Raw genomic sequence first — 12,450 nt, 5'->3', positions numbered from 1 at the left:
TAGGCTACATCTCTCACACTATGCTCTACCTAGAATATGCACATGCTTTGCATTTGTGTGCTGTGTGTGTGTGTGTGTGTGTGTGTGTGTGTGTGTGTGTGTGTGTGTGTTTGCACATACCAGCAGGGTTCATTTCTACAAGAAGTCTGAAAAAGTTTTTCAGTGAGCCACACATTTTAAACCATTGTTTAGGCTCCTGTTTTTAAACAATTTAATTCATTCCAGTTTCATTTATATGGAGTCAAATCCCAACGACAGTCACCTCGAGGCATTGTAAAAGACAGACCCTGCACACACAAACAACAATCAGAGCAAGCCTTTGTCAACAGTGGGGAGGAAAAACTCCCTGTTAATAGGAAGAACGCCCCAACAGATCCAGGCTTATGGAGGGGCAGCCATCAGCTGGGGGGGCAGAACAAAAGATACACTGTGCCTTATTTAGTAGTTATAGTAATGATTCACTATATATGCACATAACACAGCTATGTGTAGTGTGACACACTAATGTGTGATCCCATCAGAAGTAGTACTTGTTAAAAAAATGAGAGATTTGTCACCGAAGTGAACTATGTATAATGAGGTAGTTGCACCCCCCAGCCTCCGGGTGGCGCATTGTTCAGTGAGACAGAATAGCGAGGTCATAGGTCCTCCTCTCCAATATGGCAGAAGCGAGGCAAAGAGAAACTTCACCAGTCGTCTCTGTCTCATCATTTCCCTGTTTTGCAGGTTTGTAACCGGTAAAACTATAGTAAAACGGTTGTAAAATATTGATAAGAAACACAGCTAAATGTGAGGGTATAAATCAGCGGGTAAACCCTGTTATTTGTTACGTTTTATGAAGTAGAAGGACTGGAAAAAAATGCCAAAGCCTAGCCAGCCACGGGCGCCATTTTGGTTTCCTTTCTCCACTTATTTCAGGTCGTTTTAGCTGAATAAGCTCCTTGTCGTGTCCTGATTTTGTGAATATGAATGTTAATCTGCTGTTGGCAGTGAAGAACGACTGTTTACTGGTTCTGAAAAGTGATTTTGAGAATGTTATAGCTAAAGCTAAGCCTGCCAGCATACACATGACTCTTTCATGTATTTGTGAGCTACTAAGCTAAATTGGTTTAAGACCAAGCACTGGTATGTTGGTTAAAACAATCAGAATACATAGGTATTTGGGTTAAGAGTTAAATCGAGGTAAAAATGTATTTGAACATGCATTTCATATTGTTTTGAGTTGTCATTCAGAGAGAATAGCCGAGTAAATGATTTGAAGGTCACTACACGTGAAGTACTCTTGTTTCCCATGAAAAGATCGTGGTATTGCAGCTTGAACATACAGACGGTTTTATTGTTATTTCTGTTGTATATAGAGAATGGTGATGCTGCAAGTTAAAAATACATGTGATTGTATAAATAAATATGGCAGAAGCGAGGCAAAGAGAAACTTCACCAGTCGTCTCTGTCTCATCATTTCCCTGTTTTGCAGGAACATTTAATCTGTTTTACCGGCCCATACTCTGGGTCGGTTACAGTAGCTAGAAAACATGGTTGAAATCTCAATATTATCTTCCTGTTATATATCGACGTCCTTTCTGCCATATTTGTCCTATACGTCAAATAATCCCAAAGAAGCAATTAAACATATTTATCTTTTGCTTTCTTTTGCTAGAAAGTCTGAAAAGGACATCTAGAAGTACCAATGTTGAGGCATTTTCTAAAATCTTTGGATTTATTTTTCAACCATAACTAGAGATCGAGAAAAACCCACAGGTGGGCGGATATTCAACGTTGAAATGTTTGAACAAATGTCTATTGAAATGATTAAATACAGGAACAGGAGAAGTATAGATATGATAGTTCACATACAGTATAAAAAACCAACCACAGCATCAGCGCACCCTGCACAACCTCTATAAGCAAACACTGAAAATAATAATAATAACACTATAATAGTACAAAGTACATTTCTACATTTTTTGTAACATGTCTAACTTTTGTTTAATGTATAGGATTATCCAGAGGAGGGGAATATCTCAGTTTAGTTATGAATTACCCCCCGAAAAAAAAATCTTCCAAATAGAAAGCCAGGGCAGGGTTAGGGTTAGCACCTATGACGTCATAGTAGGACTCAAATGGTTAACACGGCTGTTTACTGGAGATCTCGTTTAACCTCCTAGGACCTGCGTGAATGTCCTCATATGTGCATCTAGTTTTCTCAGAAACAAAAATCAGGTAAAAAAAAAAAAAATCTGGTTATTCTTTGTTTTTACATTCATCAGGTCCCAATCAGCCTAAACCCAGACCCGCACTACCAGACACAGGGACAGTTTTTACCCACGAGCCTTTTGAACTGCTGACATTCCACACACACCTCTACAATTACAGGACTGCACACGGTCACTTACACAAATGCTACTTAAATGCTCACTGCACAACTTTGTACAAGCTGTAAATACTCTTGCACAAACTTATAAATACCAACTTGTCTTAAATGTAAATACCAACTAAATTCTGTAATATTTAATACTTTTTCCTCTCATTATTATTATTATTATTATTATTATTATTATTACCACTGCTAATTTCTGTTATTTTCTTCTGTAAATAACTGCACACTCTCTATATGCTCATGTAAAGCTGAGGACTTTCATTGGATAAATGTGGCTGCACTGTTTATCTGTACATGACCATAAAACTTGAAATAGCAAAGAGAAATTAAAAATGAATGTTTAGAAAAAAATATCAATGGAAAATGCAACACAAAGCAACACTGAGACATTGTTAAAAGAGTTGCTATGAAAAGCAGCCACGATGGTGCGAAACATATTTGTGTAATTGAAGTGAGTCCAGGTCATGAAATTGTAGCTCGATTTGTAGCTGATCATGTAAAGAGGCCTGTGAAAGACTCCAGATAGAGACATGAATCCTGCCTCTTAGTACCTCTGTGCCCTTGCACACAAACACACCTAATATGTCTATCGCAGTAGATTTACTCCCACCTGATATAAAACCACAGACCTTTCCAGCTACGCCTGACCTCCTGCTGAATTTCTCCAAGCAGATGTTCTTGAACCCTCATAGCACATAGGCAGGATGATGCCTTATAATTATAGATATAAACAGATTGTGCACATGGTTTAACCTGCCATGGGTGATAAATTGCAGCTCGGTCTTGCTGTATAAACTGCCAATGCCAGAATAGAGTCCTCTCGGCTACAGAGGGTCAGCTGCAAGAGGAGGATTTAATGAGGAGGGCCACCCAAACAGTCTGGGTGTCCATCTGTTTGCTTTCTCTGCTTTTACATGTCACACATCTTGTGACGGCGGCAGCAGCGCTGGACCAGCGGGGCTGCTCAGAAAGGTGTAAATGCATCACCAAAAAGTGCACTTTCACTGAAAACGGGGAGAGTGAAAAACAAACAAAAACCTTTCAAGACTAAAACAAGAAGATCAAGACCTTTAAAAGCCAGGAACTAAAAAAACCCTCCATTTTTACACTGACAAGGTTGCCAGCATACCTGTTAACCATGGAGGCTTTATTTGTTGTACACTGTGCTGCATGCACACATGCAGTGTCTGCTTGTAGGCAGAGAACAGAAAAGCAGTTTAAATAGTTTTATTAGCTTTAGTGTGGCGAACGTTGTGATTTATGGTTTGAATTTAAGCAGAAAAACTACAAATAATTAAATTATCAAGAAAACATTTTGATTTTTGTTCAAGGATCACATTTTCACTAACTGTTAAAAATTTCCAGCATTCAGGACTACTGCTGCGTAATGATTCAACTGAAAAACTGTAACTAGGTTTAACAGCTTACTTGTTTAAGAATATTGATCATTACAAATAATTACCAACAACTCTCATTCAACAATAAACAAAGGGAAAAGACTCCTACAACCAGCTGTAGGCAACACGCCCAGCTAAGCTTTGGTTAATATTTTGGCACAGTTGAGTTCTGATAGGTGTCATAATGTCTTACAGAAAGGTGTCCATGTGTCCCCAGACACCGCTTATACTTAAACCCTGTGTTTCTCTTATCACTGTAGATCAAACATTTAGATTTGTAGCTACTAGGTAACAGCTTACACTACAGTTACAATCAGTGTTGGGAAGGTTACTTTTAAAATGTATTCCATTACAGAATACAGATTACATGCCCCAAAATGTATTCTGTAACGTATTCCGTTACGTTACTCAATGACAGTAACGTATTCTGAATACTTTGGATTACTTAATATATTATCATGCTGTTTACAACAACATGAATGTACTATTGCTGTGATTTATTACTATTACTGAAGGTCTGCGACTCCGAACTGTAGTAAAGGGACCTCTGACTAATACTGGGTCACTGTCGGCTCGTAGCCGAAAAATAGCTTTACTTTGTTGTCTGGGTCAACTTTTCTTGCAAGAGACAGAGAGAGGCGTTGAAAGGCTGCTCCAACGGAACTTATTGTTTTCGGAGGAAAACACGAACACGGTGTACAGTCGAGTCTTAATAGCTTACTTACAACTGGGCTCGTCAGGCACTCTTCTTGGCTGCAGTGGTTATTATTATATTTACATGCTTCCAGCTCCCGTTTTTGCTCGATGACAACTCGTACCTTTCCACTCCCCTTTTTCTCCCTCCTCGCGCTCACAGACCCATAACGTGTATGGCAGTCCATTCTCCCTGCAGCACGGACTACACTACCCATGATGCTACATTCTTTAGAGCTATGCTTGTAGCATTCTGCCTGTTAGCTTAGCACAACAACAACAACAACGAAAAGGCGCTCTCTCACCCAGGAAACACACAGTCGCAGAGAGAGAGAGAGAGCGTCGCCCTGTAACCATGGCAACCGTAGCGCTGCCGCCTGGAACAACAGAACGTAGCTGTCAAACAAAACCCAAACAGTCCTGACCCGCGACAATATGAAACAGGGAAGTACCGCAGTGTAATCCATTTATTTCAACAAAGTAACTGTATTCTGAATACCACCTTTTTAAACGGTAACTGTAACGGAATACAGTTACTCATATTTTGTATTTTAAATACGTAACGGCGGTACATGTATTCCGTTACTCCCCAACACTGGTTACAATTAGTCTCAAATCATCAGCCCTTTTCATTTGCATGAAAACAGAATTTAGTCATAGTTTGAACTGGTCTGACCAAGAATTTGATGTTGAAGTGTCCTGTGGATGTCACATCACATGGCTGATTTTCTACAGTGAAATGTCTGTTGATGAGAACCACAGATACTATAATAGATGGACCTTTCCATTACGCCTTCACCCGGAGGTTTTTAACTCTACACCCTGAATCTTCAGCATTAACTATGTTAATGTTGTTTTTTCTTTGGAGCCAAAAGTCACATTATATGGATGACAGGCTGCAGCGCTAAGTAATCAGTCAAGGCTTGCTAGCACCTGTCAGGGTTAATGTGTTGCAAACCTGTCAGCTAACAGCCACAACTCTAACTCGGTTAATATGTGTTATAATTACTCCTGCTCAGAGCTGTTATGAAGCAGGAAAATATCTATGGAGACCAAAACCATTGTTAATACCAGCTTTGAATTAAAAGTTCATTAATGTTGTAAAGCTCAGTGTGGGAGTCTTATGGGAACTGACTCCATTTTCGAGCAAGCCTCAAGTGACATCTAGAGAAGTCGGTGCCTCAAATTCGTTGTTGCTCCTCAAAACAATTCTGAACTTTTTGCTTCGTGGCAGGGTGCGCTATCCTGCTGAAAGAAGCCACAGCCATCTGGGAACGATGTACGTGCTCTGCAACAATGCTTAGGTAGGTGATACGTGTCATAGCAACATCCACATCAATGACCCAAGGCTTCCCAGCAGAACATTGACCAAAGCATCACACTGCCTCCCCTGGCTTGCCATCCTGATGCCAGGTGTTCCCCAGGTGACCCACAGGTATCTGTCATTTATTGGAACCAACATTCATTTTTCAGGCAGTTTGACCCTGTCACAACAGTTCCTTTCACTTTTGATAGATACGGACCATCGCAGACAGGAAGCCCCCCAAGAGCTGCAGTTGTGGAGTTGTGCTGACCCAGTCGTCTAACCATCACAGTCTGTCCTTGACGTTTGCCCAGTTTTCCTCCTTCTAACACACTAACAGGAGCCATGCTGAAGAGATAATCAGTGCACATCAGCTGTTATTGGTCGTGATGTTTTGCCCGATCGGTGTTTTACCAGAACCAGCATACAAATTTAAATAAAATGTCCTACTTGCAGTAACGGGTTCAGCGAGTTTGAAGGCAAATGCACACATGATTGCAATTCACTGGCACAACCATTTATTTTTGTTTGTTTGTTTGCCAGCTGGCACGAGGATCTTATAATATATACTAATCACAATCAGCCAGCAAATCTAATATTGCTTTTTTGCATGAAAGCCTGACAGAAATCAACACAATCTGTTACAACCTGAACCTTCCCCAAATATTTGATTTGTTCAGCTATTCGAGGTTTTAACATCTGAGAGTCATTTCTCGACAGACGGTGATTCTTCACTTTTCCACGTTGTTAACAGATGTCTTTTCACAATAATGAGACAGTTCGGCAGTCTGTTTGTTTATGTGAGACGAAAAAAAGACCAAAAGTTAAACAGCAAACAGTATTTCTTAAGAACAACTGAGTGAAGAGGGAGATGAGCGACTGTGATGATAATTAATTGCGTATGTCTGTACATTTGGGGAGCGTCATCATGAAGTGTTATTCTTTAAGTATTTTCTGTGATATATTAGAGATTTTAAAAATGCAACTGCCAACAGTATTTCATGAGAAGGAGCAAAGAAACAACAAAGACGGAAATGATTTTGGACTCAGAGCAGCCACTGCTGATCATAACCAGCTTAGAATAGAATAGAATTCAACTTTATTGTCATTGCACATGCACAGGTACAGGGCAACGAAATGCAGTTTGCATCCATCCAGAAGTGCTTTAGTGATATAGATATATTACAATATATATTAGCAATAATATAGATATGTGAGTATATTACAGAAATGGGTCTATTATGGTATGTTATAATGTACACGGTATGAAGTATGTTGTGAATATTCTATAACTAAGTATGTACAGGCTGTATTGAGTACAAGCTATGTACAGGCTATGAACAGGATATAAATATGAAAAATTATACAGAATATGAAATAAATAACTTTACAGAATCTGGGATATACAGCTATACAGAAATGGGAACTATGCAAGTTGTAAACAGTTGTAGGGTTAAAAATTATCGTATGTACAGAATGATTATTACAGAGCTATACAGTAGTGCAGTTAAGATAAGTGAGATATGTGGATAATTTCTACAGAGGTATATAAAGTGCTAGTGGTTGTGAGTGGTGGTTCAGTCCATGTTATTATTGTGTTTGAGGGTACAGTTGTCCATTGTGGGTGTGTGTATGTTCAGTCCATGAGTTAACGTGGGTCAGATGTCAGGAGGCAGAGTTCAGGAGTCTGACAGCTGTGGGGAAGAAGCTGTTCCGGTACCTGGAGGTCTTAGTCCGGAGGCTCCTGTAGCGCCTCCCGGAGGGCAGGAGGGTGAAGAGTCCATGTGATGGGTGACTGGGGTCTCTGATGATTTTCCCAGCCCTTTTCAGACACCGCTTCCTGTAGATGTCCTTTATGGCAGGAAGTGGTGCTCCGGCGATGCGCTGGCCAGTTTTCACGACCCTCTGCAACGCCTTCCGGTCCGAGGCAGAGCAGTTCCTGTACCAGACTGTTATACAGTTGGTCAGGATGCTCTCGATGGTGCAACGATAGAAGTTCACCAGGATGTCTGAGGACAGGTGGTTCTTCCTCAGAGTCCTCAAGAAGAAGAGGCGCTGGTGAGCCTTCTTGACCAGCTTGGAGCAGTTGGTCGTCCAGATGAGATCCTCATAGATGTGGACTCCCAGGAACTTGAAGCTACTCACACGCTCCACAGCCGTCCCCTTAATGTGGATGGGTGGATGTGGGTCAGCATTCCTCCTGTAGTCCACGATGAGCTCCTTGGTCTTCTCAGAGTTGAGCTGCAGGTTGTTTGTGTCGCACCACTCAGCCAGACGATCCACCTCCTCCCTGTAGGCGGCCTCATTGTTGTCACTGATGAGGCCAATCACCGTGGTGTCATCTGCAAACTTAATGATGGTGTTGGAACCATCAGCAGGTCTGCAGTCGTGGGTGAAGAGGGAGTGAGTTTGTCATGAGGTTGTCACCTGACCCCCCTGAGAGTTGCCAGGCAAGTCTCGCCAATATGACTTTTGTATTTGAACTCGTCAGTATTATTAGCACAAAGCAAACAGCTCTGTCCAACTGCTAAAAAAGTCAAGAGAAACAGGAGACAATGTTGGTTTAGAAGATTCAGTCAATACAAAGAAATATCAATAACTTTAAGAGTGAAGCTGTCTCACTCCTAGAAAGGATGACCAAGACGCTCCTCTGCTTTAAGGAATAAAAATATTACTCACCATCCTCTCAGATGAGAGCCCACATCAATACTTGCCAGAGTTCAAGTAGCAGACACAACTCAACAGCAACTGTTGGGAGGAGACAGTGTGAAACCTTCATGGTTGAACCACTCCTGAGAAACCACTACTGAGGAAGACCAACAAGAGGAAGACAACTTCTTGAGCCAAGAAAGAAAAGAAGCGGCTGTTCGACCAGTAGACATCTGGACTTGGATACGATGAGTCTACAGTATTATGTCAGACGTTACCTCGTCTCTCTGAGATATAGAGAAGAAAAAAAGCTGGAGAGATGATTCTGACTGTAAACGAGGAGGAGGTGAGTGTGTTTACTGAGACCTCAAGGCCAGACTAAAAATGTCATTGCTACAAGAACGAATACAACATTCAGGAGTGACGCACCATCCCGTCTAATTTGAGCTTAGTTGATCTAACAGGTTTCAACATCATACAGACGGCATATAAAAGATGCTGCTATCCGGTCGTTAAGTGATGACGTGACGAATCCTACTTCCAGGCCTAAAGTAGTCTGCATTTAATATGGCTTTTGTGTTGTTAACATGTTTAATGTTTTGTATTTTCTTCTATTTAATCTCAAAAAGCTCCTAAAACAGTCAGTGATCCCTGTTGACCTTCCTCGGCTTTTATTACCGCTAATCATTTATTTAAGCTCAGTTTTTAAAACCTTAGGATGTAACTACAGCCCAGCCCATGCAGCAGTATATGAATGACTAACCTCGTATTGTGGATGGATTATCTCAGTTGTTCTCCTGGCTGAAGTTTGGTCCTTTTACAGCATCCTGCCATGCGATTACATTTGTTCCTGACCACCGAGAACACTCACGTTAACTTTTATCGAGTGGGAAAAAAAGTTAGCTTGTTTATATTATGCTAACATAGCTGTGTCGCTAGCGGTCACGTAGCACATCATTATATACCAGCTAGCCCAACTTCAGTAACCCTACAAACGTCACTGCTGTTTAGTTTTCTGTCTTCATTTATGTTGGAAGTGATAGCAGAGCTGTACGTTTTAATTTGTTTCCAAAACCCCGCAGTCAGGACATGCTATATTGTATTTAGATAGAAGCTAGCGAGCTAACTTTCTGCTAACTTCTAACTCCCCTCCTCTCTGGAGGGGAGAGGGAGGGGAAACAGGAGGACAAAGGAGGGGGGAACAACTAAGCTGTAGTGCCTCTTCACCTCACTGTGCAATACCTTTTGTGCAATACTTTTGTAAATAGTCAACGGTGCAATAGACTCAATACTTGAAATGTGCAATTCACTTGTATTTTTATTTTTATTCCTATTTATTCTATTTATCCCCTTCGTATATTTTATTTATATTGTCTCTGTATTTATATATATGTGTGTGTGTGTGTGTGTGTGTATATACACTGAACAAAAATATAAACGCAACACTTTTGTTTTTGCTCCCATTCCCCATGGGATGGACGTAGAGACCTAAAATTCATTCCAGATACACAATATAACCATCCCTCCCAAACAGTGGTCACAAATCAGTCCAAATGTGTGGTAGTGGACACATCTGCTATATTGAGATAATCCATCCCACCTCACAGGTGTGCCACATCAGGATGCTGATCTGACATCATGAGTAGTGCACAGGTGTACCTCAGACTGCCCACAACAAAAGGCCACCCTGGAATGTGCAGTTTTTTGCGCTATTGGGGGTCTGGGGACCCAGAACCGGTCAGTATCTGGTGTGACCACCATTTGCCTCATGCAGTGCAACACATCGTCGCATGGAGTCTATCAGATTGTCAATTGTGGCCTGTGGAATGTTGGTCCACTCCACTTCAATGGCTGTGCGAGGTTGTTGGATATTCGTGGGAACTGGTACACGCTGTCGTATACGCCGGTCAAGCACATCCCGAACATGCTCAATGGGTGACATGTCCGGTGAGTATGCTGGCCATGCAAGAACTGGGACATTCTCAGCTGCCATCTGCCCTGAACAATGTGAACCATGATTCATCCGTGAAGCGCACACCTCTCCAACGTGCCAGACGCCATCGAATGTGAGCATTTGCCCACACAAGTCTGTTACGGCGACGAGCTGGAGTCAGGTCAAGACCCCAATGAGGACGACGGGCATGCAGTTGAGCGTCCCTGAGACGGTTTCTGACAGTTTGTGCAGAAATTGTTTGGTTGTGCAAACCAATTGTTCCAGCAGCTGTCTGGGTGGCTGGTCTCAGACGATCTTGGAGGTGAACCTGCTGGATGTGGAGGTCCTGGGCTGGTGTGGTTACACGAGGTCTGCGGTTGTGAGGCCGGTTGGATGTGCTGCCACATTCTCTGAAACGCCTGTGGAGACGGCTTATGGTTGAGAAATGAACATTCAATGCACGGGCGACAGATCTGGTTGACATTCCTGCTGTCAGCATGCCAATTGCACGCTCCCTCGTTGCTTGTGGCATCTGTGGCATTTTGCTGTGAGACAAAACTGCACATTCCAGGGTGGCCTTTTGTTGTGGGCAGTCTGAGGTACACCTGTGCACTACTCATGATGTCAGAAGAGCATCCTGATGTGGCACACCTGTGAGGTGGGATGGATTATCTCAATATAGCAGATGTGCCCACTACCACACATTTGGACTGATTTGTGACCACTGTTTGGGAGGGATGGTTATATTGTGTATCTGGAATGAATTTTAGGTCTCTACGTCCATCCCATGGGGAATGGGAGCAAAAACAAAAGTGTTGCGTTTATATTTTTGTTCAGTGTATATATATATATATATATATATATATATATATAAAATATTCTGTAACTCTGTAACTTCTGTCGGTGCTGTGCTTTTTTGGAAATCGAATTTCCCAGAGGAACCCACCCGAGGGATTAATAAAGTTCTATCTAATCTAATCTAATCTAACTCCGTTAAATGTCATAAATTCCGTTTTCATGGATGCCTGGATGTTAAACTCAGTTGTTACACCTGGTAGAGTAGAACGCTGATCATTTTATTAAAGATGAAAGACTTTAGACAGTTTTTCAACTCTCAGTAAAGCCATAGTGATCGTTTAATATATGGACCTGCAGCGGAGTTTAGGCCCAGACACAGCTAGTGACGTCAGACTGAACGACCGGATTGGTTGGCGAGGGTATTAAACATCTCACTGAGCTTTTTCATCGTCTTGAAACAGAGTGTGATGACACAAGGGCGGATCTGACAAAACAAGACACTGACCACACACAAGGTAGCCACAACCCTGCTTTAGTCTTTATTTTTTAAACTCTAATTGGGATCATCATTTAAACTCATCAAGAAAATGTTTCCTGAGGATCAAACGAGCCAAAACGTCATTTTCCCAAAGACTGGTGTGCAATTAGATGTTTTGCCACCATGGGAATCGTCCCCTGTTGGCCATTCGTAAGAGAGAGTTTCCTAATGGCTTCTCTTTTCAGACGAAATTACATTTTGTTTAAAAATATACAATACATACCCAAAACACACCTCCAGGGTACATTGTACATTGTTTTCATCGAGAAACAGAAAGACGGTAGAATAACAATCAAAAATCACCAAAGCTGAACTGCAGACTTAAGGAACAGCAACCAACATGTTCCAGAGAGGGGTGCGGGCTTCTTTGGGAACATAAAACTTCCCTTATTTTGCTTTATTTACAGCTTTTTCACCAATGAAATAAATCCAGATGTTTCATTTTATAGTTGTGATGTCTTCAGTACTCAAGATGAAACTACTTTTGGCTGCTCTCGTATTTCCCAAGGGTTCAACACAGCAGATGGATCCGCATGTTGATTTGGCACAGATATCACACTGAGGTTGGCACTCGGGGTACACTAACCTGAGGCCCTTAAAGCTTGGTTTGTGCCTCCTCCAGAGCTCAGATCAGGGATACGTTAACAGTAGGGATGGGTACCGGTGTCCGGTGCCATCATGACATAAACGGTAGTAACCAGACCGAAAAGCAGCGCACATTTCGGTGCTTTATTTTTTTCCTGAGCTGTGATACACTTCTAG

The 12,450-nt window shown here is 41.7% G+C and overlaps 1 long non-coding RNA gene across 1 annotated transcript; it reads left to right on the top strand.

The window, feature by feature from the left end:
• The first annotated feature begins 402 nt into the window (after positions 1-402).
• Positions 403-6,306, top strand: LOC146651772 (uncharacterized). Its single transcript, XR_014907488.1, has 3 exons — positions 403-726; positions 5,702-5,902; positions 5,983-6,306. It is a non-coding gene; the product is annotated as an uncharacterized LOC146651772 (long non-coding RNA).
• The last annotated feature ends 6,144 nt before the right edge of the window (positions 6,307-12,450 follow it).

Source organism: Rhamphochromis longiceps, linkage group LG15, assembly GCF_057381845.1.
Source record: "Rhamphochromis longiceps isolate RC_006_pf linkage group LG15, R_longiceps_female_GT1.1, whole genome shotgun sequence".
Lineage (NCBI taxonomy): Eukaryota > Metazoa > Chordata > Actinopteri > Cichliformes > Cichlidae > Rhamphochromis > Rhamphochromis longiceps.
Note: the sequence above shows the minus strand (reverse complement) of the source record. Positions and strands in the feature narration are given on the sequence as shown.